The 24,125-nt window shown below is 42.1% G+C and overlaps 1 protein-coding gene across 4 annotated transcripts in view; it reads right to left on the bottom strand.

Annotated features, from left to right (window-relative positions):
- TTC13 (tetratricopeptide repeat domain 13) overlaps window positions 1–19,696 on the bottom strand; it is a 51,938-nt gene extending 32,242 nt beyond the window's left edge. Inside the window, exons 1-2 of one of the 4 annotated variants that reach the window (XM_032491835.1) lie at window positions 19,641–19,696; window positions 1,058–1,174 (exon numbers count right to left, since the gene is read on the bottom strand). The gene's annotated coding sequence lies outside the window, so the exon portion shown is untranslated. The other 3 variants (XM_032491834.1, XM_032491837.1, XM_032491836.1) reach the window with 3 other exon arrangements.
- Window positions 19,697–24,125: the final 4,429 nt, after the last annotated feature.

The raw sequence follows: 24,125 nt of genomic DNA, 5'->3' as shown, positions 1-24,125 counted from the left end.
TATTTTTGGAGGAGGGACTGGGGATTGAACCCAGGACCTTGTGCCATACCCTCCCGCCCTTGCCCTTTCTGGTTTTAAAGGAAATGTTTCATGACCATAAACATTAGTTGATTTGTTGATTATACTATATGTTTGTTACACTGTATATAAGTAAACTATAATTACACTACACATACACTGTTTGTTGAAATAATTTAAATTGATAGGATAAGTAAACCTCATTACCTCCCCCTTAAAAAAAGTAAATAGCTAAATTGATGGGAGAAACTCACAAAGGTTTAATTTAAGCATACTGTCTCAACCACCTTAGAAGAATATTATTTTAAATACTATTAAAGTCATAATCTGTCAGAGAAATTTTACACATCATTTTCTGGCCCCAGCGTTTTATTATACCGAATAGTTCTAAAATGACTGACACAGCTCAACCTTAAACTGTGTTATGCTGAGGCTTTTAAAAATCTGTTTTCTTTTGCAATAGAAAATTGTTATTAAAATGACTGTAAACCCACAAAAATAACATGGCAATCATAAATAACCACTCAGATAATAGGAGAGAATCTTGCTGGGCTGGGAAGCTCCAGTCTGGGAAGCCACATTAGTTCAGGGTACGGTTCTCGGGTTGTGATAACCAAAGAAATTCAAACCTGTACCTCTGAGTTTAATAATCACATTATTAATTATCACACAGCATTATTGCACGGCCTTATTATCATCACAGCATACCTGCTTCCCTATGCTGACATTTGCAAGAAAGGTTAAGGAATAATCTGTGAACCAAGTTTTCCTTCTGTTTCTCACTGTCTTCCTTTTCCCCCTAGCCCAGCATTAGTTACCACTGACATCTCAAGCAAGAAAATGTGTTCCTGCTACTTAACATTTCTCTGCTGGGTTCAATTTCAGCTAAAGGAAATCCTTCTGCAACTGTTTTACATCACAAACGCTTTATCATGCAGCCCCAAGCCCAAATCTATCAACCAGCGGTTTTCTGACATAGAAGCAAAGGCGAACCCTTCATCCTCATGGAAGGAAACGTTTCCAGGCGAAGAAAACTCACCTCTGATATGAAGTACAGCGTCCCCCGGTGTCTGTACAGCCGTGCTGAGGGCTGCAGCTGAATAGCTTTAGTGAGGTCATTCACGGCTTCATTAATTCGTCCCAGAGGAGACAGAATCTATAAATCCAAAAATGTAATTAGGGGAGCGAAACCCGAACGATGAGCCCTACAACTGCCACTGTTTTTGACTTCTTGGTTCCGACTCACCACCCCGCACTCACAGCGTGACTCTCGGCAGCCGGAGGCCCTTGGCCCCGCCTACTAGGACGCAGTGAGGTTCAAAGTCAGCAGCTCAGGGGCGGCTGCGCCACCGAGACGAGGCTGATCAACTACGACCATGGCAATCGCTTTGCCACTGTTTCACGCCCTGGGTCATCACAGACGTTGCTTCTCTTCAGGTCTGACCATTCCCCCCACCCCGAAATCTATTGTTTACCTTTCAAAACAAAACCTGGCATGTCAAGTTCATCTGAAAGATAACTTTGAACCATGAAAACAGAGGAACTGTTAAACACGGATTAGAGTCCTCCACGCGCTCTGGCTATGCCCTCTGCGGTAAGTGCCGAATGGCAGTTTCTCAGATTCCAGGCATTTTGCAAGCCCTCTCGTGTGAACAACTCTCAGCGCGTCAGTCAAGGTCTCCAAAGCAGGACACAAAACATCTGCAGGCCTGTTCTGAGAGCTCTTTTGATCCAGCAATCAGTTGTGCTCAGCCAACAATGACAATGCAGAAGACAGCCCAGAGTGCAGAAGCACACCCAGGAGACGGCAGAAAACCCAAAATGGGCATCAGTGTTCATGCAATCAAGCACAAGCGCTTTATCTGGAACAAATGGCCTTAAGTTAGGGTCGATTTTGTTCTTATGGCAGCTCATTGCCATCGAGTTTCACTAACAGCTTTCTTCCTCTGCAGGAACTTAAAACCAGTGGAAGAGAGAAGATTCAGGCAGGCACTTCGCCAGGGGCAAGAAAGACAGCTCAAAAAGAGGAACGAAAGGGAGTATTCGCCCTGAGAATTCAAGAGGCATGGTGGTCTGGGGTTATATGCAGAAGGAAAAACATCCTGACCTCGTATGTTAACCCCCAGGGACATAACTGAATTATCACACCCCAGCACAAGAAGCAACATGCACATAATGACCAGAGTCACTGAAAGTGTCACTAAATTACGTTCACTAGATACAGACTATTTCAGAAAGTATAAAAGTGAAAGATTTCTCATAAGGTCACGTCTGCCATGTATGAATGGTATGCTATCATTTAGCTGGAAAACTCACTATGTCATGACATCACTGCCCAGTGATGCCAGAAAAGGGGAACATTATTGGACATTTTTAAGATAACCGAAAACTACTTCTCTGATTATTAGTATCATTTAGGGGTACACAATTAGCTTTCATTAGACATATAAAATTGTTTAAAGCTGCTAAATCATTCTTCTAAGTCCACTGAATTAAACATACGCTTTGTTATAACGTTTCAGCAGAACATCAGCGTAAGGGCGGGGAAACCTTCAGCACCCCCTTCCAGGAGCACGTAGTCACCAAGTGGTCCCCCTAAACGCCACAGGGCTTTTGTGCAGCAACGAACAAATTACAGTCACTTCACCTTCAGGGTTAGGGTTACGATCCAAAATAGACAGGAGATAATGAATTATTCTACTAATTGAGAAAGAATTCATTCAGAAAGCCAAATTCTCAATCAAACATAAAATTCAGTTTAAAGAAACTGAACAATAACTTAAGACACTATCATTTTGGGAACAAAAACATCACAAATGCAGCTTTTAAAATACTAAAACACTTAGTGTTCCTCTTACTTGCTAAGTTTTCTCCCCCAAAAGAGGGAGGGGAAGTCCTTTTTTTTCTTTTAGTCCAACTATGACATCTCACCAGATCAGATTAAAAGTTTTATTCAGATTGAATACATTAACATAAATTCTAAGGCATTTAACATGGTTAAACGTGCAGTAAAATAAATACAACATGAAACCTGGATAGTTGACTATTATTTTATGAAAATGGCAAAATGGACACATTTCATGTAAAAACATTAAAAGGGGTGGCTTTGCATACCCTCCGTTCTCTGGCCTGACCACTATTTTCTACCTTGTCCCCTGAGACATGGGATCTGACCGGCTCCAGAATGACCCCTTCGGTGGGGCCTCTGCAAACACTGCCAACGCCTGTCCCCTGGCCAACCTGTCCCCGAGCTCTGGCAGGTCATGCCTTCCCGCTGCTGCAGACGCACCTCCTCTCAGTGCCCACTGTCACATGCATTACCTGATATTTTCACCAAATGCTGCCTCTCTGTCTCCAGCTTGAGTCCTAAGTTCCAGTTATGGTCACCTTACCTGATCTATGTCTCTATGTAGACAGGTATATCTCGTAAGAATTATACACAAGTGCACACACACACACACATGCTTCTAAAGGCTATAAATCTCATTTGACCATCCTGTCACACTGTTTGGCTAAAGTATGTCATATGTACAGTAAACAACATGTGTGACCCATTTTTCAGTTCACACGGACAGCGTCGGACACATCATAGCTGTATATTTTAATACTAAATATTACTCTTATGGGTTAAATCAGGAGTCTCGCTCGGCCCATAATTTCTATTCATTCCAACTGTGTTTAAAGGCATTTATGTACCTATGGAGGGAAAACACAATAGATATAAGGGAGGTTTAAAATGTATAAGTCATCAAGTAATAGGAAAAAAAAAAAGTCTGAGATTCAACTAGTCCAATAAAGACAGAGGGAGAAAGAAAACCACACTCACTTCCGCTCGCTGCTCAAATACCTCTGGACGATCTGGTTCCAAGGTAATTACTCGGCTCAGTTCGAACAGAGCAAGTTCAGCATTCTTAATGTCCTTGAAAAGGCATTAGCTTAGTATGAGATACGCTGTGACTCAAAACCAGGTTGAATTGATTTTCTGAAAAAACTCATCATTTGGTAACAACACAACTACTTATTTAGAGATTAATATGAATGTAGCTTCTATGCAAGAGATCTGCCAAGTTAAATGAGTTCCATTACAGTTGTTTAACTGGCTCCGGTCTCCCTGCCCACCGATAGCACCCTGGACCTGAGCAGCTATCACAAGTTCCACAGACAGCAGGGGATTTTCGCAATGTAAGCTATTTAAACACCCCATCAACAAATGTCAAGGGCTGAGCATGTGGACACCAGCGTGCAGAAGGCTGCCTACCAGGGGCTGTTGCCACTGCTCCAGAAAGGAGCCAAGTCACTGTCAATCAAACCCCCAGGCCTACACATCTACCCCTTAGGAAGTCCAGGTTAAGTTCTCTTTAAAATTTGCACATTACCTTTTTATCAAAAATATATGAGCATGTTACTTTTACATTTTAAATGCATTAAAGATACAAGCAAATTTCATATCAAGATACGAAATTAAAAGGGATGAGGCTTAGGAAAACGCAGTTTACCTCTGACCTTTACTAGGGCAACTCTGGTCATCTACTGAAGCCCTGAACCTAACTAGGGTTATCGAGTGGATGCTCTGAACGTAACACTGTTTCCATCCTAAACAACCTTGTTTTCCCAAATCTGAGTTCCTTCTCAGTCCTCCACATCTCAGAAGTATACGAATATTAGACAAGATTTTTCCAATAGGCCAGCAGGTGACTAGGACAATTTTTTTTAATTGGTAAAGATACAAAAGTGACATTTCTCCCTCAAAGCATGATTTCACTTGAGTATTTTTAATATAAAATAATAGAAAAAGTTCATATATAATGTTCTAGACTAAAAATTTGGACATTCAAGCTTATATTTTTTTTTTAATTTACTATATAATCTCAGGAATGTCTTCATTTTTATACCACAGTGCCTTTGAGTAGAATATACTTATTACAGCCTTCTTCCTGCAGTCCTCAGAGAAACAGGGAATAAGGCTACAAAGACATACTTATCTTTGAAAAGTATAATAGATCTTGGGAAAGTATAATAGATGATAAATTAAAAATAAATTCTACCCCAAAAAAAGTTTCTTTTGTACAGCACAGGGAACTATGTTCAATATCCTGTGATAACCTTTAATGGAAAAAAATATGAAAACGAAAAACAAAATTTTTACATTTACACTTTCTCATATAGAATATATGAAAATGTTTTCTCAAATCTTTACCTACAAAGGGTGAAATCAATGTGTTACAATGCTATATCAATATATTATGACTACATTATTGTTTTAAAAAATTTTTTTAATAAAAACAGTAAAAATAAATAAATAATTTACCAAAAAAAAAAAAAGTGTTCTTTTACTCAACCTTTAAAAGTCGTGAAAGGAACTTAGATTCTAAGTCTGACTGCACTGCTGATACCCAGTCTCTCCTTCTGCCAGTGAGTATTTCTTAGGAACTCAGGCAAGGGGCTCAGACTTCTCCTGGTTGATGTTCAGCTCATCATGAAATCAAATTTAGTCTGGCAAAGGCTGTCCCTGGAGGAGCAAGTAGGGGGAAGCTGACCTCGGCAAATCTGGGTAGGAATTCCCAGCCCCAGCCCCCCACTTCCCAGCCACTGGAGGGGGAGTCAGTCCTCTACGGCCAGTGTCTCCTTTGGGAACTGGAGCGACACCCCTGCGTGTCCCTGGTCCGAGTCCGGCCCCGGAGGTGCTACGGTGAACGTAACTATTCCATACTCACATGTAGTCCCTTCTTTCCATAGGCTATCCCTCGGCCATAAATTGCACTAACCAGATCAGGCTCCTCCTAGTCAGACCAAAACAGAAACACGTCAAAAACTATAAACGAAATGAAACAAAACAAAACAAACCAAAAATCAGTTTCTGCTTAAAGCATGTTCATGCCACAGAGGACAAGCTCTACATTATGCTACTGCCATTCGTGCCAATCAGTACGCAGTCCCCAGCCAAAAAGGTCTATGTTCTGACAGCTCATTTGAATGACACGCAAGTGAGAGTTTTGTATTTTAAAAAAATAATAAAAAATGGAGAGACCAGCATTCTTGAGCTCTGTGCTGGCTTCGCTCACGCGGTCATCTGACTTAAAATGTCATCCTCTCAACAAGTCTGTGACTGGCAGCACCAGCAATCACGGCTTACAGGGAAAATGGAGGCTCGGAGAAGGGGACAGAGGAGTCAGGGGCTGGGCCACGCCTCTCCCTAGTTTGGCTCCTTTCATACAGTTGTGAGATTATTTTTGAAAAGAAAAGAACCCCTCGGGGCCAGCACAAGGACCAAGCGACGTGTCGGCTCCACAGACCTGTCGGGGGATTAATACGGTCCCTTACTCTAATGGCTCATGGTAAGAACCAGAGCCTGCTCCCACGTGGACTGGGTGAAACCCCTCTCCAGCCCAAGGACAGAGCGTCTGCTGCCCCACCATCGAGTCCCTGCACACGGCCAGGCCAGTGGGATGAAGTGTCCCCCCAACCCCAACTTGCTAAGTGAAATGCCTCTGGTCCCCATTTAGCTCAGCCTCTGCAACCCTATGCTCTTCTCTGAATCCTTCCCTCTATATTTAAGAAAGCAGAGTAATGGCTCTGGCGTGAGACCCCAGTGAAACTCTTGGCACTGCTGCTGGGATTTAATCTGTTTCAATCCGTTGTCAGTTTCAAATCTGACATAGCGGGTCCCGCAGTATTGTGGAAAGAGACACATCAACTTCAATGAGAAGTAAATGGGAAAAAAAAATAAAGGAGAAGATGCTAGACACTGAAAAACAGAAACAAAAAAGGCTACTTTAAACAGAAGGAGGTACTTGATAGCAAGTGGCAAACCGGTGCAGCCCTGGCCGCAGCCCCACCAGCAGACAGACCTCACCGAGTATGGAAAGTTGGAAAAATTCAAGTAAACAATTACAGATTTCTAACTTCTCTTGGAAAAATAATACTGAAAAAAATCCAACAATGACAGACCCATATCTTGGCAGGAGAATGGGAGGACATAACCAAAAAGAAAAAAAACCCAAAAATCTAGAGCTAAGTACTGGCTGCCTGTTTAGATGAGGGGTGTGTATGTGTCAGCTTACAAGCCCGCCCACGGCCCCAACATGACATTAATTCATTTCCCTCATTTGCACTGTTTCCCTGGCTCCCCTATAGTTTTGGATTTCTGATTTCTATCTTAGATGTAACTGGCATGAAAGGTGTCCGTGCTCTTTGCTAAATGAGAAAAAGGACAAGTTACAGAGGGACAGAGGGATGGCAGTCACTTCTCTAAACTAATACTGAGATATGACTATGTGGTCAGGATGTACACAGGAAAAAGCTCTCCGAAACATTGAGTCATCTTCCCCGGGGAGTGGGGTTACTGGGTATGAGCTTATTGTGCTTAATACACGGATGCGTTCTTTCTAATTGTTTAAAACCAACACGCACACATTCATAATAAGAAAAAAAAAGTACTTCAAGTAAAATGTATTACAGAAAATGACAGAAAACTTCACTATAAATGTAAAATACTGTATTTAATAAATAAATAGAAAATTGATTCTAAATTACAGAAAGTTTAGTAAACGAAGGAAAGCACACACAAAAAAGATAAATTAAAGATCCTGCCATCCAGAGGTAACGCTTTAAACATTCCAATATCCTTCCTGGCTTTAAAAGGGCAGAAGGAAGTAGTTTGGAAGGAGAGGGAGACAGGTACAGAGAGAGAGGGGGAGCAGGGAAAGGGTTCCCCGCTGAGGAACTGAAGTGAGAATGTCTTCACAGCTTTTCCCTGGTGACAGCACCTGCCAGGAGACAATGCTGTCAACAGAGCAGCGTCTAGGCCAGGCTGGAGGGGGACAGGGGAGCCCGCGGCGCTCATGCTGGCTGAGGACAGTCTCCGGGGTACGGAAACCCCACTTTCAGATTTGTAGGATCTCAAAATACACTACCCACGTGACACGGCCACACCAGCCACCCTGGGAGTCACCCTCATCTCCGCCACCAACACGTCTACTCACAAAGTCCTGGCGGCTTCACCTCCTGATCCAGCAGCCACTGTCGGATGTGAAGCCTTCCTCCCTCACATGCCTGCTGCAGTGGCCTTGACCGCGTTCCTGTCTCTTCCCACCCAGTCTCCCGGGCCACACTACGAGTTACGTAACAGTACGTCTGATCATGACACCCACCCTGGCTGAAACCAGTCTCCTTAACGCCTCCAACAGCAACATTCAGACCTTCTATACGCGAATCCATAGTAAGAAATCCATTTTACACTGTAACCCAGCATACTCACACATACGTACACAACACACACACACACACACACACACACACACACCCCAGAAACAAAAGCTTCACCACGGCACACCTAGCCTTACCACGCACAATCTCATCAGATATTTTCTAGTCTGATATATTTCACTTTTTAAAAAAATGCTAGTCTTGACTCCCCAATGAATTTCAGGCCCTCCTGAAACTCCATTTCAATTTCAACTCATTTGAAAACCAGTGAGGTCACATCTAAACGCCTCTGCAGAAAAGACTGGTCATTTGCCTGCCTCACCCTTCAGCCTCACCTCCTTCCACTCCCCTGCTCACGAATCATACTCTAGAAATCGGCATTACTTAGTAGTTTTCTAGACACAGCATGCTCTCCGAGCTTGGTGCCTTCGCAGACGCTACCTCGTCTACGTGAAACACCCCACCCGCCACCTATGTGCCCACGGAGGCCCTTCTGTCCTCAGGGTCTCAGCTCAAACACTGCCTCTTCTCTAGTTCTTTCCAGATGCCCCTGGAAAATAAATACTCTCCTTCTCCTCTGTTCCACTGTATGTCATGTGGATGTTAGTCATTCATCCAACAAATATTTGCTCAGGACCAGGTCTGGTCCCGTGTGCCAGGAATACCACAGTAAGCAAAAACCCACACAGGAGGCAGAACAGTCTTGCCTTCTTGGAGCACAGCCAGTGAACCACAAATATAAATGTAAGGTCACATCTTCAGTAAGTACTAGAGTGGTCAGTGGTGTTTTAGAAAATGCATAAAGACTTAGGCAAGGTTAGGAAGGATTCCCCGAGGAAGAGACACCTGGGCTAAGACCTGCAGGGGGCGGCGGAATCCCAGAACGGCTGGTCCAGGCAGAGGGAGCAGACTGCCTCTGTGGGAAGCAGGGAACATAGCATCTCTGAGATGAGGCCGGCGAGGCAGGTCGGGACCTTATTAAGGATTTTTATCTTTAACCTAAAAGCAACAGCAAAGGATGTGTGTGTTTCAAGCGCACGTTTGTGAAGTGTGCACACGCACACGGGTGTGGAGGGTGTGAGGAGGGAGGCCAGGGAATGACGGCCCCCCCTGTCATCTGGCAGATGGAAGTGGCTCAGCTGGGGTTTGAATGGAGCTGGGAGAAGCAGATGGACACAGGAGACACTTAAGAGGCAACCAGACAGAGCTGGTGATGCAGCTAAGTGGCTCACAGATGTGCAGAGCATGCAGACTCCTGTAGACAATGCGGGGGGGTGGGGGTGCCATTCACTGAACTGCGCAAGACGGGGGTGACTGGGGATTCCTCTTCAGTCATGGCAGGGGGATGCGGCGGGAGCAGGGGGCAGTACGCAGGTGACCTGGAACCTCTGCGTTGAAGACACTGTTCAGACGTCCATTAAAGTCATTCTCTTCTTATTACATCATTAGTTTGCATTTGCATATCTGTCACCCCACTGGAACCCTGGAGGACAACAGGCCCTCCCGTGTTCGTGGCCCCGAGCGCAGCGCCTGGCACACGGTAAGTCTTCATACCTGCAGTTACTGTTTACCAACAAACACTGGCCGTTTATGAGGCGGCTAAGAAAGTCTTCACGAACGTTCAAGGCTGTCAGGTCAAAGCAGCCCTGCCTGGCCTGCCCTTCTCAAAGGGGCCGCAAGCAGGGGGATGTGTTAGGGACAAGGGGACGCAGCCGATGAGAGAAAAAGGCCAGAGGCAGGGTTCAGGACGGTATTGCTGTGCAGGTGTGCTGCAGGGGCTGGATTCTGGTGGGCCACCATGATGGCAGCTGTGACGTTCTGTGGCAATAAAACATTTTAAACCATTAAAAAAAAAAAACAGCCATTCAAAAGTCTGTAACAGTTGAAATACCTGAACACGGACAACTTCCTGCAGTCAGTTCACTGTTTTGGCTCTAAGGATGTTACCCGCAGCCCCCTCTGGCAGGGAGTGGTAGGGGCCCTCACGCGGCCCTCCCCTAGCCCTCCCCTCGCGGCTCCCCATGGTCTGATCATGACTGTCGCAGTGACTTATTTTCAGTTCTGGCAAAGACAGATCAAATGATGCAGTTAGAGAGAGGGGACAGCTCAGTGGTAGAGCATGTGCTTAGCATGTACAAGGTCCTGGGTTCAGTCCCCAGGTCCTTCATTAAATAAATAAACAAAAATAAATAAGTAAACCTAATTACACCTTTTCCCCTCAAAAACGGAAAAAGTTATTTAAAAAAGAAAATGGTGGGGAGCGGACAGGTCAAGTGGTAGAGTGCATGGTTAGCACGCGGGAGGGCCTGGGCTCAGTCCCCAGGACTGCCTTTAAAAATATAATAAATAAAGAAACCTAATTACCGCCCCCCACAAAAAATTAAATAAATAAATAAACCTATTAAAAACATTTAAAAATGGGAAAGTTGTAGTAATTGAAAGAAGTAATAAAGTCTATTATTTAATTCAGGAGCCCGTAATATTAACTACACTATGATAATCACCACAACAATTAAACATCCCTCTCTGCTGTGGGAAAAAAATTCTGGAAAGTAAAATTAGATGGAGAAAAACTAAAGACTTTACAGATGCACATGGGACTTAGGTTTTCTCTGTTGTTCAATCTACATTTTCTTTTTCAGAATTTTTTGTCTCAGGATAGAAGGATACGTAATCATTGTGGTTGTTATCAGGGCTATAGTGTAGTGTTACAGGTTCCTAAATTTAAACAGATTTTATCACTTTTTTTGATTGCTACAACTTTATTATTTTATCATTGGCTTTAGATGTTAACAATAAGTCAAAACTTTATGAGATACCACAATGAATTATTTTTCCAAATAAAAACCAATGTTTATTTCTAAAAACATACTGGGCTCAGCATACCGTTTTAAAGTGTTTTTGAGTATACATGTCTCATAATATTTACATTTTATAAACTTTTCAGAACTTTAAATGAATTAAACTAATTTATTTCAATCTTCCAGTATTACTTTATGCAAATGCAAAATCATGATATAATAATGTAGTCATCTTACGGGAGTCATGTCCACTTAGATGTCTCAATTCTCAAAAAAAAACAATTTTTTAAAATCTATAAAGACCTGATTTACCATCCTCATAATATTATCTATAAGGTGACTTTAACATTTACAAATATCTATTTTTCCACCACAGGATTGGCTTTTTGTTAAAACTCAAAAGTCACTGAATCAAAGACAAACAAATAAGTCAAAAGGTCACTGCACAGCAGCGTAATGAGGACTAAGTTCTCTGTAAGTAGGGGGTGCACATACCTATCTACACAAAGAAAATCACGTGAAGAGGAATGTTTGGCATTTTGTCTGCTAATGTGAAAAAGAAAAAATATTCTTTCACAAATTCAGTTCCACCAGAATCAGATCAGAATCAGATTGAGCTCAGGGTCACACAACTAATAAACAGCCTAAGGCAACTGTCTCATACTGGTGGTCCAGCACATACGTCACCCAGCCCTGCGTGGGGATCAAAGCACCACAGAAACCAGGAAGGGGTCCCACTTCCCAGAACACTATGATTGAGGCGCTGGCTCGTGTGGAAGTGACACAAGGATGCTGACTTACAGACAACACTAACCAATTAGCTTTTAAACTCAAGAGTTTTCAGTGAAGACAGACAGATCTATTAAGCCTTGAACTTGTGCTCAGCTGGAAGCCTTGATGCTCAAGGGATACAGTCTTCCTTTATAAATGTGCCAAACAAACCATATTTGGATAAATATTCAAATGAACACTTTGAAACAACAAGGATTGTGGAAATATCTCCTAAGTTAGTTTTCTGATGGTGCAGTTAAGACAAGAAGGTATAAAAGCTTTACATCAAAAGGTCATTTTGGAATGTCAGCAGCCCTCAGGCAAAGATCCAAGTTTCACATTAAATGATCTTATAAAAAATGGTGAATATAATAAAAGCCCAGCTCCCATGGTCCCACTTGTCTTCAGCTTTCTATGAATGGAATCATATTCCATGTGTTGCTGCCATCATGCTGAAATTCACAGGCTGTCCAAAAGAAACATTTTGTCAGGAGTTAATGAACTCAAAAAAACAGTGATGCTGAATTCAGTCTTAACTCGGCACCCGTGTGTAGTGGAAGAAACGCTTTACCACTGTTCTGAATACTGGACATGAAAAAGTATTGCTGGGGTAAAAACCAATTTCATTAGCTGCAAGACACAGTATCGCTGCATTTGCCAATAAAAGAAAAGGAAGAGCAGTTATATTGAAAATGATGGTCATACTCAAAAACACAATATAAAGAGACGGATGGATGCAAATTCCGAGTCATGGTAAGAGGAGCTTTGCTCCATCGGAGAAGTAGCAATAACTATTCTTTGGACACTTGCTACCACCGAGCTGGAGTTTCTTGATGACACTGGCTCTCAAGAATATGAAGAAATCAGCAAAAAGCTCTTAAATGGGAATTGCGTACTTTGGCTTCAAACAGAAAGCCTCATATGGAAAAGTTTTGTCCAGGGGAGCAGGACCAGGTCTCTGATTAAACTTTTTAAAAAGAATTTTAGCATGTAATAGCAAATCATTGCATTTTGTATTTATAATAGTCACGTGACATGAAGAAACCATGACAAGTCTTCACCAAGCTCTATCTGGATGCCCCTCAGTTTGCTCCTGCTTCGTCCAGTGTGCCATGCAAACACAACTTTCCACACGTGTCATGATGTGGGAAAGGCTGGGAAGCATGTAATGGAACGGTGGGAAGGGAGACCTCGCACCAGCCAGAAGCCCAGGGCATCGCGTCCCCAGGGAAGGGTGTGTTATGAATGACCGTCCAGCCCTGTCTTCCGGGGCCCATAGATATGACCTTCCCGCTGCTCCCCCAGCCTCCACGCCTGCCCCATCAGCAGCCTGAATCACCAGAAAAGCAGTCCGATCTGATAAACCACACATTTTCCCAGACAGTTTTCCAGCTGAAAGCACCCCACAGCAGACTGACGAAAAGGCTCTATTGAACTTCAATATGTTAGTATCTTTTCTCAGCACAAAGGGGAAAATTCTGATCTACTTTCTGAATGCAGTTGCAAGGGAAATACATTTTTACAGCAATAAATGGACAACCGAGATATTATAGTCATTAAAATTATGATTGTGAATAAATACTGAAAAACACTTACAGTATAGAGTTCAGTGAAAAGCTAATACAAAATAGCACATCTATTCAGATTATAAAACAGATGTATACTTTAAAAAGGTCATAAACAGAAAACTTATTTAAATAATGATAGAGTGGCAGAATTAGGAAATTTTTATTACTTAAGGTTTCTCTCTTTAACATTATTCATTGTATTGCCTTCAACTAGAATGGTAATCATATTTTCCCAAAAGTTGAATGAACTGATAACATGTCTGCAAGCTCATACTGTTTTCTTCGATTGGTTCCCATAAATTAATTGACACTTGCTCCTATAGATGCATCAAAGCCTCTCTTTCAAACCAGGATCAAGGGTTAACTGTGTACAAGTGCTCGCTTACCTTTTCAAATATTGCAATGCTAAACAGAAAGGCGACTTTTAAAACTATTTATAAGCTGCCCATGGTACTTTAAACTCCACTGAAGATCACTACCGCATACGACCACTCAAACACACAGCCACTGGGATCCAAGGACCTTAAAGTAATAACTAAAAATATCTTACGGACTTTTTCAGAGTGAAGACAGGAATTATCAACATAATTAATCCCACGTTTAAAAAAAGCCAACAAAAGTAGAGCAAAAATGTCAAAATTAATACTTTAAAACTGTCTGCTCACCAGGCTGTCAACTATCTGTTGGCTCTTACTGGGTTATTAGCACAGGTGAAAATGCCAGGATGGTGTTCTGAGGAGCTGGAATTAACTGAGCGCTTACTACGTGCCAGGCACTTAGCACAGTACTTTTTGAGATATTTCATTTAAACTGAATGAGACTACTTTGGGGGGTAGTTGTTGTTATCCCCATAATCCAGGAGGTTAAATAACTTGCCAGGAAGCCAGAGAGTGGGTTAGAATTCGGGTGTCTCTAACCCTCAAGCCCACGTCTCCTTCACTGGGCTCTCCTGGACAGACCCGCCAGCAACAGATAACAGTCAAGCGCCTTCAAGAACACAGGTAAACATCTTTTTGAATTAAGGTTCCCTCTGGATATATGCCCAGGAGTGGGACTGCTGGACCATATGGTAAGTCTATTTTTAGTCTTTTGAGGAATCTCCATACTGTTTTCCACAGTGGCTGCACCAAACTGCATTCCCACCAGCAGTGTAGGAGGGTTCCCTTTTCTCCACAGCCTCTCCAGCATTTGTCATTTGTGGACTTTTGAGTGATGGCCATTCTGACTGGTGTGAGGTGATACCTCACTGTAGTTTTGATTTGCATTTCTCTGATAGTTAGTGATATTGAGCATTTTTTTCATGTGCCTATTGCACCCCAATGTTCATAGCAGCTCTATTTACAACAGCCAAGACGTGGAAACAACCTAAATGTGCATCAACAGATGACTGGATAAAGAAGTTGTGGTATATTTATACAATGGAATACTACTCAGCCATAAAAAATAATAAATTAATGCCATTTGCAATAATATGGATGCCCTGGAGAATGTTATTCTAAGTGAAGGAAGCCAGAAAGAAAAAGAAAAATACCATATGAGATTGCTCATATGTGGAATCTAAAAAAAAAAGACAAGCTAACTTATTTACACAACAGAAACAGACTCACAGACACAGAAAACAAACTTATGGTTACCAGGGAGGGAAGGGGGAGGGGAGGGATAAACTGGGAGTTCGAGATTTGCAGATACTAACTACTACATATAAAATAGATAAACAAGTTCATACTGTACAGCACAGGGAACTATATTCAATATCTTGTAGTAATGTACAGTTAAAAAGAATATGAAAACAAATATATGTATGTTCCTATATGACTGAAGCATTGTGCTGTACAACAGAAACTGACACAACATTGTAAACTGACTGTAGTTCAATAAAAATATATTTTTAAAAAAACTAGGAAAGTGGAGCCCTTAAAAAAAAAAAGAATACAGGTAAATGACATGAGATACAAGGCTAACAACGTTAGGCCGCATCACCGGTCTCCTTTGTAACTCTTAGACACGTATATTTAAGCACTTTGTCTTAACCAGATTTTAACGCAGCCGGCAATCTACAGAGGCCCAAGTATAATCATCGAGCGTCTCACAACTACACTTTTTAAGGTGAGAAACAAATCCCCGAGTGGACTTAACCATGCAGATCAACTCCTGCATAGAGTGAACACCCAGAATTCCACGGATTTCCAGGGTCCACGTCTCTCGGGAGACACCATGGCGGGGAGGAAAATAAACTGAGGCTAATGTCTGCCTTTTTGAAACTTGTGTTTGAATCCCATCTCTGCCACCTGATGGTCAGGAGACGACAAGCAAGCTGCTTGACCTCCTTAAGTCTCATCTACCTCCTTCATGATAAAGTAATGCGGTCAAAATTAACTGAGAGCAGGTCACAAGGCCTGTACTGGGAGAGTGCTCAGTCAGGGCTGATCTCCTTGGCTTTCTTGTAAAATCTCCAAATCCATGTCTTATGGCAGCAACTTAGCTATAGAAGTCCATGCTTTTTATGTCATGACCATCAACTTGAAATTATATAATTAAGAAGAAAAATTACCTGAAGCATCGTCGAAAAATGTCTTATGGCTTCATCATAGAGGCCGCTGCCAACCAACACATATGCTATAGCTACAAAACAAAATACAAAAATATTGAAGGAACGAACAAAGGAACCCAGACTGGAAATGGTAACTAAATTCTTTTCCGAACTTTAAAAGGTAGCTCCAAGGACTAGAAGCAGTTAAAGAAAACCTAGAAGTTAATAAGATGTAATTGAATTCTTCTGCTGCTCAGCACTTGCTAATCAGTCTTCTATAGTTCTGGCTAGATTTAAATTATTAAAGCCATCTATAAAACATCTGCCTGCAAGAAGGAATTCTCTTTTTCTAAGCTCATCCCTCACTTTCAAAGACCGAATAATCTTTGTGATGCTTCCCAGCTAGGAGAGCTGGTAATAAGCCTGAATAATCTCCACATAATATAGCAATGTGATTTTACTGTGAAAGTTACAAGAAATTCTCAAATAGCATCACATCTCGATTTTTGCAGAGTGCTGAATTTACTGCCCGTTAACTAGTAAGAACAAAAACAGAGGCTCAGACTAATATATACTAATATAATGCTTAACCATACATAACTCACACCACGGCAACGCGGTGGCAGTCTTTTCCTTACCTCTTCTATTCAAAATATAACCAAAGCACTAATCCAGTATTCTAAAGATGAATAAACAGGTTTTAATCAAATTGTTTATTCAAGTGGTATTTTGAAATTAGAGCCATGATAGTCTCTTGAAACATGGCAATATTTGGACTAAGGTTTTCACCTGTCCAAAAAACAATAAATTTTAATATTCTAGATTATATTTCCATCTATGGTATTTGCCCTAACTCCCTAAATCCCCAAATATGCCTGAAAAAAATTGTATTCCTAACTCAATGTAATACTATTTTGACCATATTTCTTTGCAAAAAAAAGCTTTACTGCAATCCTCCAATTCTAGGGCTTAATAAGTGTTCAAGAAGATAGGAAACAAGAGGAAGGGTGTAGCTCAGTGGTAGAGTGTGTGCTTAGCAAGCATGATGTCCTGGGTTCAATCCCCAGTACCTCCATTAAAAAAGAAAAAAAAAAGACCTTTAAAAAAAAAAAAAAGAAGAAGACAGACAACAAAAACTCTTACTATCATTCAGAGTTTAAATTTCCGGACAGTTAAAAGTAGCGAAAACATTACATTCAGTAGAAACATTAAATGCAAAGAGATTCAGAGTATCTTTCTAACTAACCTGAGAAAAGCACAGTTCAAAAATATTGAGCGTCCTAACAACTCAAGAGTTTTCGGGGTCATTCTTTACCGTGAAAAGAGAACTGCTTTTATCCTGATTTCTTTGACAAGATAATTAAGGCCAACCTCATATTCTGGATGATAGGAATGGATGCTGTTTAGATAGTTGCAGCAGATAATGAGGTAGCCAGAGACCTCTCTGTGGGGGTGGGGTGGGGTCGGGAGCTTTAGTAGTGAAACCAGCCACCACAACAACAGTAATGACAGGCACTGTGCCCTGAGTACGTGCCAGGCACAGCCCTAAGCACTTACGCGTACTGTGTGTAACTCACGTACCCCCTCGCTGCACTGCACGTAGGTACAGTTGCTATTCCCATTTGACGACAAGGAAAGGAAGCAGCTAAACCAACTGCACAAAGACAATGTGCAGCGAGACACAGGAGCCAGGCTGCCTGGCCCGGGGACCCACCCTTCTAACCAACACGCTCCCCTGAGAAAAGTCAAGGCAGCGCCGAGACTGTTGGGCCCTGGGTCGGACAGCAAAATGATCTGAAGTCCTCGGTGATTTGATGAAGGGAGTGAAACAGGAACTTGAACATTTTTGAATCCGGGAAGATGACGAGATGATGAGACTTTGGGGAGCCAAGATCTGGGCTGGGATGCTGGCCTGCCATTCGCCGGCTGTGTTGTCGTGAGGACCTCAGTCACTCTCGTTACTCTCTGGGTCTTGCTTCACAAGCCTGTAGAAATTTTTCTTAGCTTCCTTTCAGATCTAAATTTCTAGAATTTCCTATCTCTCTCCCCATAATCAGTAAATGGAATGAACAGATGAATAAGGGACCCATAAAAACAAAAACCACTTTAAGGGATAAAAATTGTACTTAGGAACGTGTTTCCATTGTTGCTCATGGCGAGGCTGCTGGACTCCACTCAAATGAGATCAAATGCAGGTCTTAAATCTTTCTATCTAATAGTAACTATTTTTTGGAGAAAAACCCAAAAGTGCCCATTTAAAAATAAAGCCGGGGGGAAGGTATAGCTCAGTGGTAGAGGGCATGCCTAGCATGCGTGAGGTCCTGGGTTCGATCCCCAGTCCCTCCATTAAAAAATAAATAAATAAACCCAATTATCCACCCCCCCCAAAAAAAATTAAAATTAAAAAAAAAAAAGCCAAATCTTGCACAAATATAATTACTAGGATCTAAATTTGGTTGTGGGAGTTCAAAGTCATAAAGAAAAAAAACCAGGATAGCTGCAATCTGCCAGAAATCCTTACTATCTCCTGACGACATGTTTGTTGACAGAAGTCATTTTTCCAGGAAAAGAAATACTGAGATTCAAAAGGTCTTAAGCCAGCTCAGGGCCCATCCTATCCCCAGGGTACTAGGACTATTCTTAGAGCTAGACCAGGCCCTTAATGCATTAGTTAATAAATGAATACAAGACTGAACGGAATCCAAGGGCTGCAGAAGAGACCAAATCTGATGCCTGAAAGGATAATTAATTCTCAAAGCCTAATCAAAGAATATACACAAAAAAGAGATTAATATTTTCAAAACAGTCAACTCTCAGTTATCTGCACTACCAGATGAAGAAGCCAGTCCAGAAAGCACTCAATCTTAATATAAACTGCATCTGGCCACAGAGAGGAGAAAGTGATTATATGTCAAGTAGATAGAAAACAATTTTGCAGGCACTCTGGGCCACTGGGCCCCCGCACAGGAGCGCACACCCATGTGGAATCTGTCCAACTGCACTGCTCCGTCCTGTGTTCAGTTTTGTTTCCACTCCTCCCAGCGTGAGCTGAGCAGGCAGTGAGGGAGACATGCCCCAGGCATATCAGACACCAGAGAAACCAGCCTGTTTTAAGACACGCCTTGAACAAGCCAAACTGCATGACCCATTTGCAAGCTTGAATGAACTCACCTTTCTACACTCACATGCATTTCAGGTCTGACCCAGTGATAACTGACTGGCTCCATGAGTAAAATTAGCTGAAACCTAGCTATTTTATTACACAGAAGACTAAAGCAGGCGTGATTCTCTTCTGCTTTCACTTCTAGATTGTTCCTAGCTGATGCCAGCACATAAATCAACTTTTAATGAATGCTAACAGCTCATAAGAACTCATTACCAGAGTTATTAATTTCCATAGAAACACAGAGTTGGAACAGACCTTACTGATTCCATCCAAACCTTTTTATTTTGTGACATATAATAGAGACCCTCACGAGGGCTGAATGCCATATCCAAGCTCAAACCACTCATGTCAAAGGGGGAGGGTGTAGCTCACTGGTAGAGTGTGTGCCTAGCATGCATGAGGCCCTGAGTCCAACCCCCAGTACCACCATTAAAATAAACAAATATACCTAAAATCAAACCCCCCATGCCGGCAGAGCCTGTCCCTGAGTTCTGCCCGCTTCACCATCCTGCCACCTGCTCTGCAGCTAATCATGAACTCTAGGCAAACACCCCAGGAAGAGCCCCCAATCCAAGTCTTACCTAGCTCTTCATTTGTGCTGTCGTTGTCAGTGGCAAATGGGAATCTCTTTTGTTCGGCTATAGATTTGGCCTGGCTCTGAAATAAAAAACAAACGAATGCACATTTTAGCTTATCACAGATGAAGAGAAAAGTTATCGTGAAACCTGTATTTTTAAAAAAAATCAAAGCTACGTTTGATGTATAGGGAACCAGGAAAATATTTGCATTAAGTCCTAGCCATCACATTCTTCAAGGTCACAGGATGTGCTGTAATGATTTGCATCCTCCCCTTATCATTGGTGGTTTGGTTTCCAAGAACACCTATCATTTTACTTTCATGGGGACTAAGCTTCCTGGCTGCTTCAAGGCTCCCTCCACAGACTATTTAATGCCGTCAATCATGTTGCAAAGATCACATGCTGGTGACTGGTCCTCCAATGTGGCTTGACAACAGAATGTTGCTTCTTGCATTCTTAAAAATATTTTTAGAAATAAGAGCTACAGGTTGGACAGAGATGACGCCATAATAGGACCAACAAAACCTGACCAAGAAACAAGACATCCTACCAAGTAACGCACAGCAAGCGATGAACAGAAATATCCTACTTAATGCAGTAGCTTCGCCCAAGACAAGATGATGCAGACACACGCGTGCATGTTTGGCAGAAGGGCTAAAACAGAAGTGGAAACTGGGGAAAAACAAAGCAAGTAAGTCAGCTGAGTAACTGGAACGATGTGACAGGCAGCAAGGGTCCACCGTACAAAACGACGGCTCTATTGTGTTTTGGAGCTGATAATACAAACAGCCGTCACTTTGCCAGAAGATTTGACTGTCAACATGATGCTATGATCTGCCTAGCCTACAGGGTACGTATTAAAACGATAACTTCACACCAGATTCACCTGAGATGTGATTAAAACGTGTACACACACATAGACAGGAAAAGCTAAGATAGTAAAACTGAAGATGTCACTTTTGGCAAAACTATAGGCTTAGAAACCAGCGACATCCCAATTATCTGAATTCCTCTTTTTTTATTTTTTAAATCCATAGTACAAATGCCTACAGGCACATATGATGGCCAAATTACTATTACACAGAGACTCTTCTGACTGATGCGTGTGCTGTTTCGCTGGTGACTGGTACTCGTTGGCCATGGTCTCCTGGGCTTCCCTGATGTAAGTAACACGGTAACAAGGTATTTCCGCTTAGATTCCCAGCACTGTTAAAATCTGGATTGATGTTCAGATACAGAGTGGTATTTGGTTTGCCTTTAAAACAGGTCAAGAATAATCTACCTCTGGTTAAAACACAAGTTAAAAGATACAAGTCAGAAGGGCACCTCACGTCAGCAGAGATTCACAGTACTGACTTTGTCCCATTCAGGACCCTGAACAAAGGGAAAGACCTGAAGATTCCACTGCTTTGGGAGTGTTTACACTTTATTTCTTCCAGTAAAACCTTGGTGACTAGGGAGAAATTTCGTCAGCTCTTTCTCGTTTTGCCATACAGCTGGGAGCTTCCACACGTGGGCACCTCATCCGGCTTCTTGGGGAAGCAGCGCACCGCACAGCACCAGAAGGCATCACAGTGCTGTGCGCACGCCCAGGTGGGACCAGACACAAGTCCTTCCTCTCTGTCTGCTGCTTACAGGCAGACACACAGACGCAAAGCATCCTTCTGTTTAACAAATGGCTTAGAGCCAAGGAAAGGAGTCTACGAACAATGCTTTTGATACTTTAAAAGTCTTATTACTCATCCAGTATTCAACAAGAGGCTACCATTTGCCAAGCCACCGTGCAAAAAGATGAGAACAGAAATGAAATCCCATTGAAAGAAGAAATCATTTGCCAAGCAACATCCAGAGTACACTGAAGAGCACATCTGATTTAAATGTTTTGATTATATTAGAAATAAAAATCTATAACAGAAGTGGGCAGGGAAAGCATAATGTGGAAAAATTAACTTCTTGATCAAAAAGAATCTTTCCCGTTTCTAAAACTGCATTGATAGCTGTCTTCTGTGGACAGAGCTGAGCCGCTGTGGGCCAGGAAGTTTAAGGACTCAGCCCCACGCTGCTAGCAGACTAACTCCAACCCACCTGCCAGGTCCCTGCTGACATATCAGTTCCCGAAAGCTGCCCTGCCTGATTCTCCTAATTTAAGGGCGATTATGTTGACCCTTTGTCTTTCCTTCATACAATTTGCACAATTGTGCTTGCTTCTCTGTATCATTATTTGACTAGTGGCTGTCGGAGTTGTTAAGTGCAGGGACCAAGCTATCTGGCTCACCACAGTCTGGCTGGGTACTTACCTAGCATGATGCCTGGCACAAAATAGGTGCAAAAGAAATGTCTGGACAATGAATGAATGAACAGTTTAATTCCCATATTTTCAACCTAGGGAAAATGAAGGGCCTAGATTGATAAGCTTTCTCCCACAGGTTACTAGTTAGTGCCATCTTAAGTTGGAAATGCAACTAGCAGAAAATATTTGAATTACTATCAGCAAGAAGGTCCCTAATAACTCTAAGAATCTAATCACATATCCAAGGTGGGAATTATCCAGTGTCGACCTAAATGTTTTCACTGACGGCCAACTCACTACTTCACCACCTAGGCCACTCTGGTTTGGGACAAGTCTAACTCAAAAGTGTTTCCATGTGTCAAGCTGACTGCTGTGCAATGAGTTAGGTAAAACCAGTTGATCATTCTCTAGTTTGCAATTACTACTAATATTCAGTAGTTCTTACAGGAGAAGGCAGAGCTTTGGAAAAGAAAGAGTATCCTAAAGGGAAATTTTAAATGAAAGAAGCAAACAGTATCTATGTGGATGTTGAAGGAAGATGTTAGCCACGGGCACAGAAAGACTTTAACTCAGTCTCAGAGAATTCGGTGAGAACAAGAAGCCCCTTGCGCCTCGAGGCAGCTGGGCTGGAGGGGTCCACACGCTCACACGGCCTGGCAGACACAGATGTGATACAGTGGCAGGTACCGATCCCTGCAATGGTGAGGTCTCCTGTACAGTTTAGTTGGTACAGATTGGAAACACAGATAGAAAACACAGGCAAAGGCTGGAAAAATAAGATTGTACTATACCTTCACATCCATAAGGCTCCTACAAACAAGGTTCAACCATGAGCTCCTTTATTGCTCAGAACTTAAAAATAAAGAGGCCTAGGTCCAGAATGACCAACCATCCAAGACCTAAGTCATAATAACTCAGCGTGTCTAGACATGAGATGACTTATCTTTATCCTACATACATAGAACCAACTGGACTCAACTCCTGGTTGATAAACAGAGGCGATCTCTGCCTTTTGGAATGAGTATCACTGAGTTTCAGGTCACAGTAACAGAAGTCATGGACAGAAGGTGCATACCAGAATCTTTTCAGTGTTGAGGGAAAGCAAAGAGTCACAGGGTGGTGATCCTTTGGGTTCGCAGTCGGAGTCATGGAAGTTCAGAAAAGATGACTCTGAAAAGCAAACAGTCCTTGTTATCCTCCTCACCTTCAATTTGTGGCTCTTAGGTGCTTAACTATGAATAGAAATGTTGAGAATCCACAAAACCAAAATAAGGACAAGTGTAAAAAACACTAAGAGGGGAATCCCACCTTCCACCTTTAACAACTGTGCAATGTTTTCTAGTTTCCAAGCATCTTGCACACCCATCAGTGATCGTCTTCACAACAATTAACACAGTTGGTAAGATTCTTTCGTTAGACATCTCCTATTTGGCAGTATTTACTGGAGGTTAAAAAAAAATCATGAAAGTAGGAAGAAAGTCAAGCCAGGAAGACCTAATGTTAAAAGGTATGCGCTAAGAGTCCAGTATCCAGAATATATAAAAATTCCTAAAGATCAACAAGAAAAAGACAACCCAGTTTAAAAATGGGCAAAGGACTTGAACTGGCAACTCTCCAAAGAAAACGCACAAATAGCCACTGAGTGCATAAAAAAATGTTCTACTTCCTTATTAATTAGGGAATGTAAGTCAAATCAATGAGGTACCACGTCACACCCGCTAGGATGGTTATAATTTTTTTTAATGGGAAATCACAAGTGTTGACAAGGACATAGAGAAACTGAACACTTGTACATTGCTAACAGGATGTAAAATGGTGTGGCCACTGTAGAAAACAGGTGGGTGGTTCCTCAAAAAGGTAAACATAGAATTATCACACGATTCTGCTATTCCACTCTAAGGTTTGTAGCCCAAAGAACTGAAAACAGGGACTCAAGCAAGTGCGTGTACACGCATGTTCACAGCAGCACTATTTACAATAACCAAAAAGTGGAAACTGCCTAAATGTCCATCAACAGATAATGGGTAAGAAAAGTGTGTATATACACACAGAGGAATGTTATTTAGCCTTAAAAATGAATCAACTCACAGACACAGTAAACAAATTTATGGCTACCAGGGGGGAGTGGGGGTGGGAAAGGATAAACTGGGAGTTTGAGATTTGAGATACAAACATCAAGATAGATAAACATCAAGGTC

The sequence above is a fragment of the Camelus ferus genome, chromosome 11, assembly GCF_009834535.1.
Source record: "Camelus ferus isolate YT-003-E chromosome 11, BCGSAC_Cfer_1.0, whole genome shotgun sequence".
Classification (NCBI taxonomy): Eukaryota; Metazoa; Chordata; class Mammalia; order Artiodactyla; family Camelidae; genus Camelus; species Camelus ferus.
This window is presented reverse-complemented; position numbering and strand designations above follow the sequence as displayed.